The sequence below is a fragment of the Etheostoma cragini genome, chromosome 1 (genome assembly GCF_013103735.1).
Source record: "Etheostoma cragini isolate CJK2018 chromosome 1, CSU_Ecrag_1.0, whole genome shotgun sequence".
Taxonomy (NCBI): Eukaryota; Metazoa; Chordata; class Actinopteri; order Perciformes; family Percidae; genus Etheostoma; species Etheostoma cragini.
In genome coordinates this window covers 12,952,971-12,959,825 of record NC_048407.1, presented here as the reverse complement: position 1 = coordinate 12,959,825, position 6,855 = coordinate 12,952,971, and positions in this window count along the sequence as shown.

Sequence of the window (6,855 nt, the reverse complement as noted above, 5' to 3'; positions counted from 1 at the left end):
AAATACATGAATAGTAATATTGGCTGCACAGGAAGAATCACTATATTCTATGAGCCCTCCGTCCTGTGGGGACAGTTCCACCAGTTGTTACCAAACAGCTGAGGGTGTTACCACCGAGCAGAGCAGTGTCACCCCGCCCTGTGAGACAAAGTGTGTGTGGAGGGATGAATTCTGTGTACTTGCATGTGTGTTTGTAATAATACACGTTTGTGTGTCTGTGGCTATGGGTGTGTGTACCTATATGCAATGATGTGATCTGTTTTCTGTGTATATATGTATGTGTATGTGTATGTGTGTGTGCGTGTGTGTGTGTGTGTGTGTGTGTGTGTGTGTGTGTGTGTGTAAGGGGGTGAAGAGGTTTATATGTAGGTCTGTAGAAGTGAGAGAGAGGAGAAGCATGACCTACATTTGGCAAAGCTCATCGCATAAGCATGAAACTGCCTAACATCACCCCAGAGCTCCTCAGCACAGAGCCACACGATTGGCTGCTTTCAGCTTCAGCCTGACAACAGCATTGGCATCACCCAGGGGGAGGGGGAAGGGAAAAAAAGGGAGAGAGAGGGAGAGAGAGACAGAGAGAGAGAGAGAGAGAGAGAGAGAAAGAAAGAGAAGGGCACATACATTAAATCCAAAAAAAGATGCAAATAGATGATTGGATGGAGAGAGAAAAGAGACAGAGAGTATGAAAGTGAAGGAAAGGATCCAATTAGAGACAGTGATGCTGATTGTGTGTGTGTGTGTGTGTGTGTGTGTGTGTGTGTGTGTGTGTGTTTGCGCAGGGGTGTCAGACTGGGGCAAAAAAGGGGACTGAGTAAAATATGCTAGAATGAATATTTGTGGATGCGGGGAGTTGCCCATAGAATGCCTTTCTACAGGGCCCAGAAATGTGTGCTACACCTCTGTTTCTGTGTACTTGTATTACTCATATTTTGGGGTCAAAAATAGGTTTTACACGGTCACGTTTGTTTTTGTGCCACCCGTTTTGGGGACAAAAAGGGGGTTAAGACTTGTTTTCCTGACTGAAATATGTCTACAACTATTTGAAAGATTGAAATGGCATTGTCAAAGACATTTATGTTCTCTAGAGGATGAACCTTTAACTTTTCCACTAGCGCCACACTGAGGTTCAAATTTGTGGTTTTGAGTGAAATGTTGTGAAACTGTTATAAGGATGCCATGAAATTTGGTGCACACATCCATCCTCCCCTGGAGGATGAATTTTATTAACCTTCACTTTTTATTTAGTGCCATCATCTACAACATCTTTACTTTAACACAAAATAATGACCTATCAGTTCTATCAGCCTCAGCTGTACTTTTGCGTTTATTGCTGAATAGCAAAAGTTAGCATGCTAACACACTGAACATAGTAACCATTATAGACCCTTTGCACGTGACGTCACACTCTACTCAAGCAATTATGAATGCCATGACGGATGGCGGAAGAACAATGCTGTAGACGGACCCAAGCTATACGCGTACGTTCATGTTTGTGTTCTCACATACACAATCTGCAGAGTAATCCCCACCATCACAAGCATGTGTTTGTATTGCCTTTCTGTTTTAGATGACAGATAAATAATAATAAAAGTATCCTCACCAGCTAGCTGCCGTGCTAGCCAGCTGTTCCTGCTAACATGTCAACCCGACGAGCCACCCACATGGCTAACTATCATCGTTTATTCACTACTATACTACATATCCCAAAGAGAAAGCGGGGTTACTACTGATCATTTACACTCCATGATTTACTGCATGGATTAACGTATGATAGATAATTAATGACTGGACTTTCCAGAGCCTGGATGTGTCCAGGCATCCATTTGAAAGTTGCATTGGCACACCCGGTGAACAACGGTATGTGGGTAGCCACAACCGACCATGTTTTCTGAAAACATAGACTACATGTTGTATAAATCTTTACTTAAGTAAAGAATATATGTTAATACAAAATAAACTCTAGATTGATGTCTGATATTTGCCATTATGAGGTACCTCCACCTGCCGTTAGCGTGGCATCGTATACCTGTAACCCAGCCAGCTCCAAAGAACTGGTAAAGCATCCAGACTTTCAAAAGCTTTGAGATCAGCACCAGTGTATGGTGATACCCCTCTTACCACATAGTGTTAAAGAAGTCGGGCAGACTGAAAACGGAGGGAGAAAGAAGGAAAGGATCGATATCCAATTCTGCTATCTCCAACTTCTCCAAATACCGCCCTTTGTGGGCACCTACCGATGCCCTACCTCGACCCATAATGGCACGACAACTTGTTATTCAATAGAAGAAGCCATAGAAAAGACGATAGTATTATTATTACAGTTTATTTAATGTTATTTATTTTTACACTGATTGAAACTATTGAGACTTTCTGCTCGTCTACTACACTGCTTGTGCTTCCGGTGATTCTGCTGTTCATCATGGCATCGTCACGTGGTCGTGGTCACGTGTTTGCAAGGGGTCTATACCTGCTAAACATGTTAGCATTGTCACTGTAAGCTTGCTAGCATGGCTGTTTGAGTCAGGTTAGGTTTTGGTTCATGTTAGGCTAAAAGATGAGGGTGTGCGTGCATGAAGTTTTCAGGGATCCCCTAAGTGACAAAAACAAGTTTCTGTGTGCACATACTGAATTTATGTGTTTGTGCGAAGATGCTGACTTTGGTGTCTTTGGTCATGGGAGCTGTCACAATAGAGTGGGGATTTGTACTACAGCACATCTAGAGCTGACACACACACACACACACTCCGTCTTCTGCCTCTGTGTCCCACTCTGTCTCTCTCTCTCTTTTCTCTCTCTCTCTCTCTGAGATCCCCAGGCACAAGGCATTATGGGAATCACTCTGGCATGGCTCTCGCTCTCACAGCTTTAATCTTTTAGTTGTTTCCATAGAAACGACTTTGTTCACTCAGTTGATAACTGTTGGATGGTTTCTAAAGCTATAGAAGAATGTCCTTACCCAACATAAACCTCCCCCACAACCTGATAACAGTCAGTATGTCTTAGTCACTGTAGACTCATCGATCCAATAATTATAAATAATAAAATGTCAGTATTGATGATGGCTGGCACGAAGGGCCAAAATAACTGCATCCAGCTGATTTTTTTTTGTACTCCTGGATTGAGAATGATCTACCGTTCACTACAAATCACATTACAGATCACATGCTTCTAGGAGGCAAGGCAGGTCAGATTTGTTAGGTAATGTGTTTAGTGAACTCACAGACCAGAATGGCTAATTTCAAGTTGAGCTAGCAGCAGCAGACCTCCTTCTGTTGTCAGGTACAGCATGTTGGTGCTTCCTCAGTTGCCTCAGAAGCCTTTACCCCTCCCTTCTCTCCCTGTTTCTCTCTCACTCATATATACACACACATATATATATATATATATATCAATAATTTGAAAAGCTGGATTAATAAATAAACAAACAATAAATAGTCTCTCAAACAGATGTGTGTGTACCTGTACACACACATTCACCCTATGACCAGCAGTAGGAGTCTTCCTCAACACACGCACAGCAAGAGATAGCCTGCTCCCTGAATATGTGCCGGTTTCCATGGAGACACACAGTTAAAAATAACATGGGCGATGGCTTGTCTCGTGCCATTCCACCAACATGCATGAAGCATTTTACACACACACACACACATATATATATATATATATATATATATATATATATTTATATAATAGTGGTGTTTATTCCTGCCCTCCTGCCATGGTCTAAACAGAGAAAATATCAGAGGTTATGTCATGAGATGAAAACCAGACGCCTCCTGTAGTGCTGTAAAGTAAACTCTTAATGACTACTTCAAGTTGAGTTATGCTATAGCTAGTTGAGAACTATTCTGTTTGTGGGCTTTAAGGATAGCACTGGCTATTTTATGTATTTTCTTATTGAAAGAAAAGACCGAAACTAACAATGTGCTGTGCCAGGTTCAGACGACAATATTTGTGTCTGTTCAAATGGTCACTGGGTCAGATTAGGTGATTTTAGAGTCATACATTCTTGCTTCCACTTGGCCAAATAGACATGACAGACTATAAGTTGGTCTCTGACCAATCGTAGCTTACGATCTTTCAGAACCTGCAAAAATGTCTTTTTGTTGAGATGTCATGAGGTGTCCCAAATATGGCGTCAGTAGTTGTCTGCTATGATTCACTGCTCAGGGTTATTCATTTTGACATCAATGGAGCTCTACAGCACAGATGGATAAACTATCAGGCTTTGGCTACTAATACAATACTTGTTAGTAGGATCAGTTCATTGTTGGTTTTGATCTTTTCATGGTTTTAAAACAAAACAGGAAACATGTAAAATATCACTTGACTAATCCTTCAACCAAAGCTCTGCAGGTCAAAGTCTGTTATCTGGGATGAAGATAATTCTACTTGTCTGAAGATGATGTTAGACAGAGAAAAAAACGAATTGTTACCATGCAAACATATTACTATGCCTCACTTGTCAGATTTTTTACTTCCTTACCATTTCCATCTCATTCAATAGTGTTTGGCTTCTTGACCTCCTCAAAGAAAAAGAAAAAAGGAAAGATTGCAAGGTTGATCTTGCCCATAAAGGCTATAACACAGGTATTGCATCATTATTATGTTTTAGAAAAAAAGAATATCTGAGTAGTGTCCTGTATCAAACCTGAAAAAGAAACAGAAGATAAAGACAGCGGGTTTAACACTTGGAGCTAGGAGTCCCAAGCCCAGAGAAGACAGCTGTACTAAAACCAGCTACTACATACCATCAGCCCAAATGGCACAGAGCAATCTAAGAACATTTATTTGATTTGTGATCTGAAGCAGAAAGCTAGAAACACAGAGAACCAGAAGATGTATTTGTTCTATTCTACTGGTTATTCATTAATATCTATGTTAAGTAACCTAAGCAAGCAGACAAACTTACCAGGCATAACAGCTAATCCATACCCAAACACCCCATGCAACCCTCTGGTACCTCAGGCACTTGTTGACAACCTGTGTGTGTGTGTGTGTGTGTGTGTGTGTGTGTGTGTGTGTGTGTGTGTGTGTGTGTGTGTGTGCGTGTGATATTTACGGGGGACCCTGTGTTTAATAGAAATGAAGGGACATAGAGCTGAGGAAACACAGGACACAGGAGCTAATATGGGGGAAACCTTTGAGGGAACAGAGGTTTTTAATTTGGATGGGGGGACATTTCCTACAAATGACGTATGAACTCTGATATATGCTTTAGGAACAATGCTGCAATATTGACGAGATAAAAGAGAAGCATCACAAATGTTTGAGCAAGGAGACAAAGCCCTAGAAAAACATGAAATTACAAAACACGGGACCTTATGTTCTCCATAACGATGTTTACTACAGTATGCTAACCTTCGGTTGGCTTCTTTTTCAGTTGGATCATTCCTTCTTTCAGTCTTAATATATGGACACGATGTGATAAACATATGGCAGCACTCACGAATCCACGGAGCAATTTCAGTCCACACACAAATTCAGGATCATCTCTGACTTTGTGTACTGCTCATGCTGTGCCACTGAGGGGCAGAACAGGAGCACTATATATGTTCTTTTCCTAGCTCGTTGAGGTCACTGTGACATGGTGGGTGCTATAAGAAATACTTTGGGATTTATTGTCAGGCAAAAACGTGCTAACAGTCACAAACAAACACAGACACCCCCCCCCCACACACACACACACACACACACACACACACACACACACACTTGTTATTAACATGAATGTTGTGTCAGAGGAACAGAGGGATTGAGGAGGGAGGCTGAACAACAGAGCAGGTGTGCAGCTGGGAAAAGCGGGATGGGAACAGGGTTAGTATGATATATTCATTCAGTGTGAAAGGGGGACACAGACACAAATCTAGAGACACGTATAGAGAAAAACAGAGGGGGCGGAAATAGAGGTATTTTGTACAAATCTAAAAACGTATTGAGTGTGATTCCTTCATAAAAACAAGTCTGTAAAAGTGTGTTTTAAAGGTACAATAAGTAACATTTCTGCATTAAAATGTCTATAATATACCATACCGACACTAGCAATGGCTTCTCTTTAAAGCGGTATGGACACTTTTCTTGGATGGAATAGAGTGTAAATAAGGACGAGCTTTTCTGCTGTACATGCAGACATTTCCCCAGCGGAGCTGACAGCCCATCAGCGACAAAGGAGTTGGTTTGAGAGCTGGCCCTCAACAGAGGTAGTAACATTAAGTAAAACGCGTTTCATGCTTCTTGCGTTAGTATTTAAGTAACCTAGTAACCTTCCTATTTTGTAAGAAATCCAAACAGTGATGATAGCTTCTAGCTGAAAAGCGTTTGTGTTTTGCCCACATTAAATAAGAAGATAACTTATCTGTGAGGGACGTAGTTTTTAGTTTTTCTTTGATCCTGTCACTGTCGTGGACTCGATACACTGTTTAAGAGTTGGCGCCTTGCTGGCCACTTTTCATTATATCTTTAATAAATCAAACAATGGTTGGGTGGAAGTTTTCATTCTTACATTTTCTTTTACTGCCGCTAGCACATTTGCTGCTCATGATCTGACCGCAGTCTTGAAGCAACAATGTTGTTGTGAATGCACAAAGGATATGTTACGTGTGTGATATCTGTCTGATGTGGGCTAGACTATGTCCTGCATGATAAAAAACACCTTCTCTGCTGTTTGGGTTCATGTTTAGTTGCTATTTTGTGCAACAAAATAGTTAATTTTATAACCGTGCTGTGGAGAGCCAATGCGGCTGGTTCTGCCGATGCAAATATATTTTAGTCTAAAGAGGTTAAAATCAACAGGTTGTCGTCTATATTGTTTTGTGCAAACTTTTTAGACTTAGCTTTGTTGGTTGAGCATGTTGT